At 46.4% G+C, this 16,020-nt stretch overlaps 1 protein-coding gene across 2 annotated transcripts in view; it reads left to right on the plus strand.

Moving 5' to 3' along the window:
- Window positions 1–16,020, plus strand: part of HMCES (5-hydroxymethylcytosine binding, ES cell specific) — a 212,105-nt gene that overhangs the window by 162,759 nt on the left and 33,326 nt on the right. The gene's annotated exons all lie outside the window — the stretch shown is intronic.

Here is a 16,020-nt window from a genome sequence, read left to right on the forward strand (position 1 = left end):
AGGATCTATGTGATCACTGCGATGGCTGAAAATGCAGACTTTTTGCATGGGGTACATGGATTGAGGGACCCTATGCTAAGTGCAATGAGGGAGTAGACAGGGCGGGTGGCCTGGTGCTCTGTAGAACTCAAAGGGAATCGGGCAGCCAGTTATTGTATCCTGCTTTCCTTCCCTGTTTGTATGTGTGAGGGGATCTGTGACGTAATGTAATGTCCTGCCGGTGCTGAAGCAGGTGCTCAAAATGTTATGGTTTATCTGTGGAGTTCAGCCCAGGAGTTGGAGACATGTAGCCTGGGTGGTGGGTGGTGGGAGCCAGTGGGCTCGCCCTGTAATACTTAAGATCCTGCCTACAACCTCCTGTACCTGTTGTTCCTGATATAACCTGTATGCATGCAACTTAATAAAGTAACCCAAGGACTTACCATACTGCCTCCCGAAGAATTTCATTACACTGGCGACGAGCTGGTCTTGATGCGGACCCCTGGAGAAGATCAGGTACCTGTGAAGAGAGATGGAGATACGACTGTTGCGGGGGGTGCAGAGTGCAGGATCAAGGAACAGAGGAGAGGGAGACCCACTGCCCCCAAAGGAGATGTCCCACCACCCAGGGGACGTTAATGCCCCCAGAAGAAGGAGATGCCACCTGGGGAAGGAGAAAGTGATAAGGGAGAAGGTGGATGCATCCCTGGAAGAAGTGAAGAATGGACAAGAAGGATGCCTCCTTGGAAGGAGTGAAGGTGAAGGGAGAAGGAGGATGCCTCTTTGGAGAAAAGAAGGGAGATGGAGGATGCCTAAGGAGGGATGTCTCACTGGATATCAAATGGAGAGAAAGAAGGAGAGTGAGGTCACTGCACTATTACACGGAAAAGAGGGAGAAGAGAGTTAGAGCCCGTGTGAGCTGTGACCATCAGGGCTCTGTTGCCACAGTGCAGGGCGCTGGAAATTAAGATGAATAGAGAGCCACCTCCCTCTGAACTATGGCGGTAATGGCAGCAAAAGAAATCAAGGCAAATACAGGCGAGTGAGACTTAGTGACGCTTACCGGCTGGACTGATGGGGCAACGACATGAAGACCAATACCTACCAGTGAACCTACTTTAATGGGCTGCCGGAGTTCCACTCTAAGCTAGTGATGTGCGTTTAAAATAATTTTGTACGCTTGTGATGCGCCTTGGTAAATGTGGCACCTATGTATAGGGTTAGAGTTATGGTGACTCTTCCTTTCCCTTTTATTTATCTTAGTAACAACGTTGCTGGCAGCAGACTTAGACGCCACAGGCTGATGAAATCGGTAAGAAGGAAGTTTGTTGGTGGCATTGGAAATCTGGAGGAAATGCGCTGTTTTAGATGTTGCTTCATAGGTGAGCTTGTGGATATTTAGGGTGTCTCTTTAGGAGAGAGTACAAAACGTTATGCATGATTTAAATAATTGGGCAATTTGCGACTAAATTTTTTTGGATCAGTCGAGAATGTTCAGCCTTAAAGCTGCCAAGAAAGGAAGCAGCAAGGACTTTTAATCATCCATTTTGCAGTTCAATGTCAATGAGTGCCTGTGCATTGTAGTGTGATGTAAATGCAGAATTGAAGTTCTAACCATTTTTAGGTTTATGCAGCAGGTCTTCATGCAGCATGGACTTTTAGTTGTGCAATGTACCTTTCATAAATGGCTTTATGGAGTAATATGAAGTAGCATATTGATAATGGTGACACACCATGCTAGTGAATAATATACTGTATATTGGAAGGTGTGTGACTGTCATTTAGAAGTATGTGCAAGAAGTGTGATACTATCTGAGTAGTGAGTGTGGAGTTTGGTTCATATGAGAAATGAGTTATTGCTGCCGGTATCAGGACATTCTTGCAGCAGACATGTGGAGTTAATAAATGTTGTCACTAAATTGCTGTCAGTGGGACTCAGACAGTGAACATGTGATAGGTGCATGTTCTGAGGCTAAGTCAGCATGTCTCAGGAGGATACTGTTAGGCTGCAAGAAGAATTGGGTTATGTATTACGCGTGTGTCAGTAGGGCACTGTAAGGCCGCACAGAGATTGGCATTATGTGCAGGCATGTGTCTTGAGGACACTAAGGCCACAAGGAAAATTGGTATTGTGTGTAGGCGTGTGTCCGGTGGACACCGTAAGGCCGCAAGAGGAGTTGATTGATGTCTGTGTCGAGGGGACATTCATACAGTGAACCTGTGTCAAGGAATTCAGGTTGTTTAGGTGTTTTTTGGTCTTAGATGTATAGGCTACGGTTGTCTTCTATGGGCATGAAGAGATTTGCGGAGGTACCCTAAGTGTGATTTTCTGTAAGGGTTCATACGTATTGTCTGTGGTTGCGCCCAATGGCGATGGAAGTATTTGCTGAAACCCTGGAGTTGATGGGGCTTGGACGTATAGTATACGATCTTGGTCAGCTTATTGATGTAGTTTGCTGAGCCCTGTCGGGAGTTGATTATTATTGTTTGATGTGGTGGATCAACTGCTCAACCTCTTGAATTCCTTGTTGGTTGAGTGAATTCTGGTTGGTCCGCTTGGTGACATTTTCCACCATCTAGCGGTATCCTCAGTAGAGTGTTACTTCCTTAGTAGATGGGTTCTGAGTTGCCTGGCAGCAGTTCTGAACTGCCGTTTGTTGGCAGTGAGGAGGATTCTGGCTGGTGGTGTCACCACCATGTGGTTGGGTGATAGTTATCTGTGCCTCCTATGTATGTATGTATGTTTGTATTCTTTACTCCTCGTGGTGGAAGGCCGGTAGGGACTCTTTGGTGAATTGTTCATTGGGAGTGGCAGGCACGGGTTGCTCTGCTCTATGTTCTACTTTCCATTTGAGACCCCCACGCATCTTGTAGTTGTGTGGCCTGTAGTTCCTATGAGTAATAGCCATTGTAGGAAGTAAAGTGTGTTATGTTTGCTACTCTCTTAAGGTTGCCATTCCCCATTCTTCCATCCCTGTCACTGTGCCTTTGTGTTTGGTCTAAGGAAAGGAGGTGTGTTGTTTCCACCTCCTGTGTGCTTGCCTGTGTGTGGGTTTGTCTGTCATTGCCCTAAGGAAACGAGGTGTGTTGTATCCTGCTTTCCTTCCCCGTTTGTCTGTATGTGTGAGTGGAGCGGTGATATAATGTAATGTTTTGCTGGTGCTCAGAATATTATGGTATATCTGTGGAGTTCCCCCCGGGAGTTGGAGACATGTAGCCTGGGTGGTGGGAGCCAGTGGGCTCTCCCTGTAATACTTAAGATCCTGCCTACAACCTCCTGTACCTGTTGTTCCTGATATATCCTGTATGCATGCAACTTAATAAAGTAACCTAAGGACTTACCATGCTGCCTCCCGAAACATTTCATTACACTAGTCACTGCAGCAGACGGGGTGTTAGCAGGGGAAGGGGAGAGGGAAGGAAGAAGAGAAAAGGAGGGTCTTGCGGAGCTTCCGGAACTTAAGGAGATCTGGCTCAAGCCTGAGAGGGACAGGGGGACCATTCCAGAGGGAAGCATGTGGGATATATTGACCCAATACAGCTGTGCTTCCCCACATCACAAAGCTGCATTTCAGCAGAAACAGTAAAATAGCTGTGCTGGCTTCTGTGAGCTCAATGGCCTCAAAACTGTGTTTTTGCAGCAACAAAAAAGATGGCTGCGCCATCTTGCCAAACACACATTGGGCAGGATGGAACAAGGGGACACACTGAGGGAGCGTGCCACTGAGTTCTGACCTATACAAATGGAATAAAGTGAAAAAGCAGTGTTGCTTTGCTGCCAGCCCAAAATCCCCATTAAAAAGCAAACATTTTCACCTTTAAAATAATGCTGCTGATGCTATTTTCATCTGCTCTTCCTTAAACTACTGTTATTAATAAGGCCCTGCCATGCCCAGTATATCCCATTGTGCTTCAGCAAAACCAACTCTGTGAAAAATCAACAAAGGAACTGCACCTTTACTCGCATGGGAAAACAAGTTCATTTTCTTCACAAAGTATCAAAGATCAGTAGTTCAAAGGAACTCCAGCTATCTGGGCCATTTCAATTGAAATGCATCTGTGCTTCAAAAAAAACTCTGGCATCCAAGAAAATAACTATGGCTGCAAAACAGTGTGGGAATCTGATGGAGATGCAAAACTGAGTTTAAAATTAAATGTCAGCTTGCAACACACGTGTAAAAGAATGGGCTTTGCAAACTAAAGGAGGAAAATGCCAGTTTTAAAAAGTACAACTGTTGAATGAAAGCCTGCCATTACCTAGCAATGTGAAGGGGTTTGTTGCTGGTGAAAATACACAAATGGGTTATTTTATTCCACAGGATTGTTTTTAATTCAGGACCAAATATAAGAAAATAAAGGTTTTAAACCACTTTGGCTGGATTTTGCAAGCTCTCAAAAACAGGTTATTCCAGTTGGCAGAGCTATGGCTTCCCCCAAAGAAAGGTAACCACCATAAACTCTCAACAGATACTAACACCCCAGTGATAATTACTAGGTTGGAAAGAATCTGGTCTGGGCTGAATCCCCTGACAATGGAACTCCCAGGACAAGGAAGAGTGAAGTGTGAAAGTGGCAATAAACATGTAATCAAGCTGGCAAACCCCCGCCTAGCTCTGGAGGAAATGACAGTTGGTGGCAGCTGAAGAGAGAAATAAATGGTCCAGTAACGGATAAAGGGCTGCCATTTGTTTCCAAAGACTATTGATTAATAAAAATGTAAAGACTTTTATCTCTGCAGCAAGACTTTGTAAAAATGTCACAGTATAAAAGTGATTTGATTTTGTGGGGTATAATTTGAGACATTGTAGAATTCACTGACACCTTGGGGACAGAAATGGCAAAGAATAGGGGATTATAAGAAAAGTATCCATGATCCCATTGCAAATGTTCATACTTACCTCCCTTATGATAATCCACACATATGTATAAAGTCATGGAATTTTAGGCTGAACCTTTCATACTAAAAAGTATTAACTGGACAAAACAATGTCTTACAGATTTCAGAGTTGGAGTGGAATGTTCTGCATAAAATATGTAACCTGTTTATGTAAGTTGCTAAGAGACTTCAACTGTATACATGTACCATTTGTGGCAAAATCAGATTTTAGCTAAGGTAACTGTGGGAGGTTTTTGAACATTGTAAAACTCATCATAAATCTGACATGTTATCCTGAAATCCAACCAGCTGAGAGCGAGGCAGAGACTAGCACCCCTGATCAATCCAGTTGGTTCGAAGTGTGCTTAGCTAAGCCTGCCCAGTCATATACTTTGATGTCACTATGCATTATTAATAAGAGTCCCTGACAGGACTCTAGACACACACTCTTCCTGAAGTTCCTGCGCTGCGTTCCTGATCTGCTCCATCCATCTTGCTGATCCCAACTACAAGGCCTAAGCATTGCTGTCCCTTTCAGCAAGGCCTCAAAGGGAGAATGCTGTGGTATTCTTTGGGAAACATCCTGATACCACTAATTGCTGCCCACTAACTGCATCCAGCTGTACCTGTGCCATTCAGTGACCAGAATTACCATCCAGTGACCCGACCTTGCCCAGCTGTCCTTTGCCAGGCGCGCTGCCGTGTGGCGACCGGACCTGTTGACGGTCCAAAAATCCCTAACTAAAAATCCCTAACTAAAAGTGGACTGTAAGTATAATCCCTACCCTATAGAAATCCATAGTTTATCTTGTCTTGCATTTGTCCTTATCCCACACTCTAAGCCATCCTATCCTTATCCTGATAACTTGTTAAAACTGTCAGAATTATCTGTGCAACCCTTCCCTTGATTCTAGTGCTAGCGTCATCTCTCTTTGCATTTTTGTCTGGTGTAAACTGCAAGCCCTAGGTTATATTTCGAGTAATCCAACTAATTTCCATATCTTTTATTGTTTGGGTTGAACACTGGGGTGGTAAGGTTGACCTCGCGAATCAACCTTGGTGCTTACTTTGTTCCTCTTCAACAATATAGTCTAGATAATTCATTTCAAGTAACTTTTGCCTTTCTTTCAAAACTGAAGTCTTCATTTTGACTGCTTTGTTTTCCGAAAACTGAACCCCATTTCAACCTGAAAATCTCATTCAAAACTGCAGCTACCCCCATTCTTTCACTTCTGTCATATACCTGTGATGTACCTCTGTTCCCCAGACTAAATACCACATCACGATTTGCAATATTTCACCCGTTTATTTTAAAGAAACCGTTTGAACAAATTTACACGGAAATTGAAAGGAAATGCAACTTTTACACGTGTCATTTGGCTGCAATCCGTTTTGAAATTTCCACTTGTTTTTCAAATTGTATGCTCTTGGTAATCCATTGTTTGTGAGTGTTGGTATCTTTGCATTGTTGCTTTAGTGAGGAATTGTATTTGTTTCAAGGTTTTTAACGCACATTATTTATTTGTACCTTCTCAAATTGAATCTGCATAAAATAAGGAGAAAGCATCTCAGTTGTGCGCTAGATACTAGGCCGAGACCAATGTGTGTGTCGCCTGATTGAAATCCTTAACAAATTTGGGGGCTCGTTAGCCGGGATTTGAATTTGGTTGCCACCGTGGCAGTCTAACACAGCAGACTAACCTGCAAGCTAGTGATACTTTGTGTGGGTGGAATACTGGGTTACACTGTACAAGCGTTTAAGTACCAGGTCTGTGTCTAGAAAACTAAAGCTAAATCAACCCTAAAATAGACAGAAAGCAATAGAATACAGGTTACCCTTACATAAATAAATTAATAAAGAAAGACGACAGTAGAAATCAATATGGCTAAGGAGCACCTTCTGCACAAGCTATTTGTCAGAGGTGAATGGCCTGAACAGGATGAAAAAGTCTGTCTACAAGAAATAACACAACTTTTGTTAGAATCGCGGCCTACATGTATCTCCACATGTATCTCCACATGGGAGTGATGCGGGAAAGGCATGAGGAAAACACAACTCTTGCGCAGAATCAAGTTGAACTATTAAATAAAATCCAGACTGATCTAAATTTAGCAGAACAAAAATTACAGAAGAGCCAAGAGTTGGAGGTAGAATATGGAAATTATGTTATAAATTTAAGAGGATTTGGCTCTTCAACAGTGGAATAATGCAGATCAAGAGACCCAATTAGAGGCATTGAAAAAGGAGTGTAAGGAAAAGGTAGACTCTCTGCAAGAGAGTCAACCGAAGTTAAATCAACAAATGCATTTTAATAGAGCCTGCGCAGAGCAGATAGTTACCCTACAAAATCAGATGGAGAAATCGAAAGAGGAAAATAATAAATTATGAGAGACCTCCACTCAAGCAGAATTTGATCAAGAGTGCCAGAAATTCAATACCATCAAGAAACGAAGGGATGACCTGGCTGAACAGAGGGGCACCCTAAGTCAGGAGAAAGATGCCCTTGGCCAGGAAGTAAGCATTTTAAAGACAGAATTACAGGGAAGTGAGTTAGCCCTCCAGAAACTAAATGAACTCCAAACAAGTATGGGAATCTACTGGCGCATGCCAGACGGGTAGAAGGTATTCTGGAAGAGAACACCCAAACCAAAGATGCAGAAACTCAGGAGGTGAGTCTCCTGCAACAGAAATGGTCTCATTATTCCCAAACCATACAGGAAGCGCAGAGAGACAATGAGGCCCTGTGTGAGAAGAAAGAGGGGCTCCGCCAGCAGGTGGTAGCTCAAGAGCGGGTCATAGACACCAGTAAAGCCTTGATAGCTGAACAAAAGGCTAAGATCTTTGCTTATTATCAAGAAGTGGGGGTGAGAAGGAGAAAGAGGGTGCTACATTAACTGGAGGGACCCCAAACAGGTAGAGAGGTACAGAATAACCCCTGACCATAGTATAAGGACCTCTGTACTAAGAGACTCAGACCCATTTAACACTTTGTGCACTGCTGACTTCATGGGTGCCGGTTCACATGAGCCGGAAGCCATGAGGCCATCGGAAATTAATAGGCCAAGCATGATGGAACTGACAGGTCAGCGCCCCCAGAGAGTGATGGACGGGCATCCCTGTATAGATACCCAAACATTAAGGCTGATGTCTCTGACAAGGACGTCTCCTATGAGGGGAGAGTCAAGGAATTAAATCCACAGAAATACTGCCTTCCAAAGGACCAGTTGGTTCAATTTGATGAAAAACCAAATGAAATGAGGCCCAAAAAGAGCATCCTGAAGACCTCTACCCAATTAGGGCAGTGGGGGGGGATACTCTGCCAACCCTGGGAGCAGGGAAGAGTCAGAAGACTACTCTCCTGTGCACCACAGGAGTAGAGAAACAAGGCCCGACCATTCTGCAAGCCCCTCTCAAGCTCACAGAGTCGGGGAGTGCCTAGATGATCATGAGGGGACCTCAAGTAGCAGCGCCTCTGAGTCTGAGGGCGAGTGGACTCGGGTGACTAAGCCAAAGAAGGCAAACAAACTCAAGAGAGTTATGACAAAAGACCCCATTGGGCAGATTAAGGCCATTAGGAGTTTCATAACCCCATACCATAAAAACGCAAAATATTCTGTTTGGGAACACTTGGAGCTCTGAGCAGATGATGGACACTTTTCATCTAAAAGATAACCAGAACTGCATAGAGTATGTAAAATGGAACTTCTCTCCAGCTTCTTTGCTGGACTCGAGGACCAGACCCATTCAAGATGGTCCACCTACAAGGCGGCCATCTTGAAACCCTTTTCTGCCCATAGAAACCTCCAAGAGGATCGCAAAGTGGCCTACAATCTGCAGTGTGGGGAAGATCGGCCCCACGAGAATTTGTGCAGGTGCTCAAACGTGCCTTTGCACAAACCACTAGGAGGGTGCGCACGGATAGCAGGGAGTTCATAACTACCTTCTTTCATGCACTCCCAAAGTATGTCATGACCCAGCTGGTGAGGGACTTGCATGAGAAAAGATCTCTGGACTGGGACATAGAGCAGGCGACCCATATTTATTAGGTCCAAAAACCTGCAGAAAATAAAAATCTGGCCAGAAACCCCAAACCATCCCACACCCCTGCTGCTGCTAAGGTGGTAGAGGTGAAGGTTGCACCCATTTTAGACCTAGAGATGGGTGGAGCCTAAAAATGTACCTACACAAAATCAGCAAAATCAGAGATCCAGAAGGCCTTCAGGCCAATCACAAACAGGTGGCGGTCAGGGAGGTAATCCCGCCAATTGGACCCCTAACTCCCCAGATTATATAAGTCCCAGGTCAAGGGCAACCAACCAATCTTGGAGTATGTATGGACCCACCCAGCACTAGGGGGGGGATCCAATCCGCTAAGTACCGCCCAGGAAACGTCCCTCCTAACTTCCCCCAGGGAGCAGTAATCCCCCAAATGCCAGGTTGTTTCTTTCCCCGGTACCCACAAAACCCCAACCTGCAGGACAACCCTCCTATCATTCCCCGATTTCAGGAAACCAGACAACCCAATCTGGGAGAGGGGAGACCAAGGGTGGAGGGTTACCAAAATTCACAATATCCAGGGTACTACGGAGAAAGTGATAGTTACCCTTCCCGTGATCCACCTAGATTGGAACACAGACCGCCCTACCAGCCTGGAACGGGCGTCCCAACTGGAGCGCCAGGTCCAGAACCTAACACAGGATCTGGGCCGCATGCTGAGGGCTCAACAGAACCCTCAGATGAACATGCCGGCTCAGAACCCCACAGACCAAGGGTCTGGCACCCCAGAACAATGACGGGGAGATAACCCTGACAACTCACCGGTTCCAGAGGAGGAGGCACGGAGGGAAGGAAGGTGTAAAGCCCTAGAGGAAGCTTCCTTCCTCACTCGTGAAAAGCCCCTGGAAACCCTGGAACCAGAACAAAAATCTCCTGCCTCTGAGAATCTGCAACCCAGGGATCAGAGGGTGGGTAGGAGAAATAAAAGGCCCATTTTGTGGAGGAAGTTGGTGTCCTCCAATTTGAAGGGGAAGAATCCTTCGAGGATTCTGGGGAAAAGATCTTCTCCTTCAGGGACGGGGGAACTCCTCCCAAAGATAAATGGGTCCCAAGAGATCTAAATGAAGACAGGGTGGGTGTGGGGACTGATGCAGAATCACCCATCTTTGAACCCCAGAATGAGCATCCAGGAAACCCAATATTAACGGTTATAGGTTAAAGGTTCGAATCAAAAGGTTCGAAATACAATAGGGTCGAATCAAAAGGACCGAAAACAAAAGGTTCGAAATAATTTTTATTTTTTTGGGGGGGTCCCCCGCAACCCCCATTTTTGTGGTAAAAAACACATTTTTTTACCTAAACGGAACCCCCCAAAAAAATATATAATCTGAAAAAAAGATTCAAACCTTTTGTATTCGCACCTTTAACCGGACACCATATTAACAGAGGTATCCCAAACCTCACAAACCGATTCTGGCGACGGCCTCCAAAAAAGGGGCGGGGGCCAGCCCAGAATCAAAAAAGGAGCCTGAAACTCCCAAAATATCGCAATGTCAAATTTTTCTTTCAGATTCCCAAACTCCAACACAGAATTATGCCCAAACTACCCCTGTGTCGGAGTCCAAAATAAGGGAATTGACCACCCAGCTTGCCCAGAATGCACATTACCTTTGCCCATTGGAGGAGAAAGAGGGTAGATTTTATGCCCCGGTCCAAGGGCAATGTACATTTTTGGCGCTGTTGGACACTGTCCCAAGCCACTCTTCTGTCAAAAAGGGCCTTTGAGCAGCTAAATTCAGGAAGAGGGGGAGAGATACCAGATCCCTTTCACCCCTCTTCCTGGACAACTCCAGAACTTCGATGGGAATGAAATTCCTGTTGAGGGGACCGCGTATTTGGAAATAAAAATTGGGCGACCCAAAGTGAAACACCCGGTCATAGTCGTGACTCCAGAGGGCACACCCTGTCTACTAGTGAATGACATCCTGCGTAGGTTGTCCCCCCTAATAGACTGTGTGAACAAGGTCCTCTGGACTCAGACTAACAGGCCAATAAAATTGAAACAGAGGGTCAACCATGTTAGTTTAGATGGCACATGCCACATGGTTGAACAAAAACCTGATCATATTGAGTTTCATTTCCAGAACAATCAAATACCTGACGTGACAGTAATTGCTGTAGGACAACAAACTGGTGATGTAATCTCCTCTCCATTCCAGAAAATCAACCTTCCTTCCAGTTTCAAGTGGCATTCCACAATGGAAGGAAATACTTTGAAATTCTATACCAATTCCCAATCTGAAAATCCCAATTCCATAGTCAAAAGTGATGAGAAACCAGCTCAAAGTTTAGCTGATATTCAGAAAATTAGAGAACAATTGTTCATCCGTATTCAGTTAAATGATGGGAAGGAGTATGTTCTCGCTGGAGTGTGCGTGAACAACGGTAAGAGCTTCATTAGCGAAGCCATGTTCCGAAAGCGCCCAAAAGATCCGGCCATTCCCACATTTAAACTGTTAGACAAATGGGAAATGGACCTGGAAATGCCAAATTCCAAACATCTCCTGCCTAGCAGGTATATGCTCAAAATGTCTATAGGAAACAAAGCATAGTACAGAATTGTTGGGTTGTGCGAGATGTCCCTGCTGCATTCTATTTAGGCAGTGGCATTCTCAATCATTGTGCCATTAACTTGGACCTGATAAATTACAAAGCCTGGTCCCGACTAGGGGGTAATCCCATGGACTTTGATGATTCAAAAAAAGCATTTCGGTCAGCTCAATTGCTGCCGTATGCAGTTGAAGTTCAAATTGGAGAGGAGGTCACCATCCCAGGACGGACCCGACTATTCCCACTTGAATTAAAAATTAAGAGGACAGAAACTGCAAAATCCTGACGCATATGTACACCTCAATGCCCATCTCCAACAGCAGGGGTTGGGGTTAAAACCAACACCATTAGTCAGTGTAGAACACAACACCATTCCAATATTGATGGATAACAGCGACCCTAGGAGTATCACTCTGGACGCAGGCACCATTATTGGAATGGCGGTTGATGAATGACATTTTTCCATTGATCTAGGAAATGAACTGATAGGACGAATCCCCAATAACTGTTTCGACAATGGCAGTGACAATTACTTACCACCAGATAGGATCTTCACCCGGCAAGGGGGGAATTTCCTGGTGTACTCTTCCTGCCCTTATGGTGAGGAAGAGATGACCTGTGACATCAGGCAGGATGAGGCGATATTCCAGGCCCACAATGACTGCCTCTCCTACCTGAAACCCTCTGACCAGGTCAATACTCTAACCAGGGACCAGGGTTTAAAATCATGATTACCTGCTGCTTCTTTATATCCACTCAGAATTGATTATTTGTGGGTTGAGGGAACGTTGCAGGGGGAAATCCTAACTTGGGTGCTATCTTTCCTAAATCAAAAAGTGCTCCTATTCCCTGGTGTTTTGTATATATTCCACTAGAATGTTAAATCAAGTACATTGCTTACATTCTCATTGTAATTATCACCCCATTGGTGATTGCTGCCCCATATTAAAAATGGTATGATTTCTTTTGAATTTTTAAATAAATATTGTATTTCACCAACCAGCCTGGTTCATGGTCCATTGTGACCCGGGGTATTTGAAAAGGGGGTGTGATATGAGTTGTGTACCATCTCAAATTGAATCTGCATAAAATAAGAGAAAAGCATCTCAGTTGTGCGCTACATACTAGGCCGAGACCAAGGTGTTGTCGCCTGATTGAAATCCTTAACAGGCACCTGCGTGGGAGAAAGATCTACCCCCCACTCTCTGCTTAGAGAAGCATATGATCAGCATATGATCCGCAGAGAGTTGGAGCTAGAGGACCAGAGGGCTCTAGCAGGGAGGTATTTAGGGATATCGAGTTGGATGTAGTGGGGTCCCAGGCCACAGAAAGCGTTGTGGATGAGTCAGGGGGCCTTGAACTTCCTAGCAGCAACCAGGGGTCAGTGAAGAGATTTTAGGGCTGGAGAGATGCAGCACTGGGGCTTGAGGCCAAGGATAAGTCTTGCAGTCTTATTCTGGATTAGTTGAAGGGCGCAAAGGGAGGATAAAGGGCGATTGAGGAGGAGGCGGCTGCAGTAGTCCAGCATAGAGAGGACCAGAGCTCTGGAGACATTAAGTTTCTGGTGAAGGTAACCAAAGGGAGAATGCCTCTTAGGAGGTGCAGCTTATAGTGGCCTTTCTTGGCATAGTCCGCGATGTGAGAAGAGAAAGAGGGAGGAGTCAAAGGTGACCCCAAGGTTTTTGACCTAACAAGAGGTAGAGGGGAGGGGATCCATAGAGGACGGCCAGAGGGTAGGAGGGAAGGTGGGAGCAGTGGCCCAACGAGAAGGATCTCGGTCTTAATGGCATTAAGGCAGAGATCATTGGCAGCACACCATGCCTGAATGGCAGCCAGACAGTCGGGGATGAGAGAGGAGGCAGTAAAGGGAAAAAATCATTGGCAATGCCAACAGTTGGCTTTTGTGTAGGTAGAGGAAAGGCACTTGCCGGGTGCTGCCGTAGTGGTATTCACTGGTGATCGATGGTAGTAGGTGCAAAATGGTGCGAGTACCTGTGCATCTAAAAGCAATGCCTGGCAAATGCCTTATTGTTATACACAACCCTCTGTTGGTTTTGTCAATGCTTTTTTAACGGGACTTCAGTGAAGGACACACAAGTCTTATAGATCGAGTGGCTGAAGGCAGACCTGGTTAAGATATTTGTATTACACCCGCAGCACTTTTACAGCTCCAATTAAGTCATTAACTCTCCGAAGACTGCTTTGAAAAATCACTGGCTGGCACTTTGGGTAAGGTTTGATTAAAGCGAGCGCAAAACGTTCCCCTGAGTAAGTGATTTGGCAGAGGGGGGCTGGAACTGGGTGGGAATAGCCATAGGGATCAGCGTGGCCATGGGCAGTCAGTGGGTGTGGCAAATATTCCTAAACAGCACCTTCAAGCTTTGTGTCCCTCCTCGTATGCAATTTCTCCCTACCTGCACTGCACTGGTTTCAGCTTACAGTTGTGTCTAAAACACCACCTGGGGGGACGACCACCCACAAGGGTGACGAGGCCACTCCAAAAAAACCCCCACAGACGTCTCCAAGATGCTCTGTGGTCATTTTTTTTGTTTTTATGTGTGCTTAGACATTGAAACTGAAACGGCAGTATTAGCGTTCACAGCACCCGTCCGGAGGCCAGTACCCTGTGCTACTGTAGCCCCAGCATTCCTCACCAGTGTTCAAACACACAGGGCGATATTACTCGCCAACCCTGCTGCAGTCTCCACCTCTCCTGTCCCCTCCCAGGCCCTCTGCACGGCACTGGCCTCTCACTTCATTTCAAAAACTCAAGACATCCTGTCCTCACTCTCCTCCTATCATCTCCCCTCCCCTATTCCCTGCTCTCCCTCTGGCCTTTCTGCAGCCACCCCTCCTCCCTCCTTCTCTGCCTTTCCCCTTTTTTTCTGCTGATGAGGTTTCGAGACAAGTCCGATCTATGAATGTCTCGTCAAAACGGGTCCACCCCTGTTCCTCCAATACTATCAAGGACCACATCGACTCCTTGGCGCCTGCCTTGGCTGACTTCTGCAATCACTCCTTCGCCTCTGGAGTCTTCCCATCCCCCCTCAAGCACTCCCTTGTGCACCCCCTTCTTAAGAAACCCTCCTCCGACCCCTCCTGCCCAGCTAACTATCGCCCAATCTCTATCACTCCCTTCCTGGGCAAGCTCCTGGAGAAACTGGCCATCTCCCTGCTTAATCTCCATGCTGAATCTGTTGGTAGTCTTCATGACCGTCAGTCTGGCTTCAGAGCTGCCAGAAGCACGGAAACTGCTCTCCTGAACATCCGTGAGGACCTGCTCTCAACCCTTAACTCTAACACCCCTTGTGTTCTCATCTTGCTCGACCTCTCTTCTGCCTTTGACACTGTTAACCACACCATCCTGCTCAACCGTCTCCGTGATAACCTGGGTATCACTGGTCAAGCTCTGGCGTGGCTGTTCTCCTTCCTCTCCAATCGACCCTCCCAGGTCCAACTGGGTTCCTTCCTCTCTGACATCTTTTTCTCTACCTGTGGTGTCCCCCAGGGATCTAACCTCTCCCCCTGGTTGTTCAACCAGTATCTGGCACTTCTTGCTCACCGCATCGCCGCTCTGACCCAACTTTCAGTGCTACGCGGATGATACCCAGCTCATTTTCCGGTTACCCTCGGCCTCCTCTTCCACTTCCCTCATCTCTGACTCTCTTTCTGCTATCCAGGAATGGTGTGCCGCCAACAACCTCTGCCTTAATGCCAGTAAGACTGAGATTCTACTTATCGGCACACCCACTCCCTCCTTCTCTGCAGCTCTCTGGCCGGCCTCCCTTGATTGGCCCTCTTCCTGCTCCTACTTGCACGGCAAAAAACCTCGGGGTCATCTTCGTCTCCACACTCTCCTTCTCTCCTCACATCTCTGACATCTCTAAGAAGTCACACTACCAGCTACACCTCCTCAGAGGTATCCTTCCTTTCCTCTCCTTCCCCCAGAAGCTCACTGTCTCCAGAGCTCTGGTTCTCTCTAGGCTGGACTACTGTAACAGTCTCTATCTAAATCTTCCTGCCTCTACTCTCCGCCCTTTGCAACTCATCCAGAACAGGACTGCGAGACTTGTCCTTGGCCTCAAGCCCAGGGACCGTATCTCTCCAGGACTGAAATCACTACACTGGCTCCCAGTGGTTGCAAGGATTAAGTTCAAAACCCTATGCATTGTCCACAAGGCTTTCTGGGGCCTTGGGCCAAAATACCTGCAACTCTCTCTTCCCAAATATCTTCCTTCTCGAGCCCTTCGCTCATCCACCTCCAACCACCTCGGGGTCAGCCGCTTCTCCAAGCAACGAGCTGGGGGTAGATCTCTCGCCGCAGCAGGGGCATCCCTCTGGAACAGCCTTCCTGCCTCCCTGAAACTTGAGGAGATCCATCTCCGGTTCCGGAATCACCTCAAAACCTTCCTCTTTGCCTCCGCTTTCTCTCCCTCTCTCCCCTGCTAAAATCAATGAACCTGCACTGAATCTGCAACTGGGCCACTCACCGATCTCGTGTCCTGGCCCAGCCTCTCTTCCCTGCACTGCCTCCCTGCATTACGGGACTGTCTCTGTA

This window comes from Ambystoma mexicanum, chromosome 2p (assembly GCF_040938575.1).
Source record: "Ambystoma mexicanum isolate Mex_15411 chromosome 2p, UKY_AmexF1_1, whole genome shotgun sequence".
NCBI lineage: Eukaryota > Metazoa > Chordata > Amphibia > Caudata > Ambystomatidae > Ambystoma > Ambystoma mexicanum.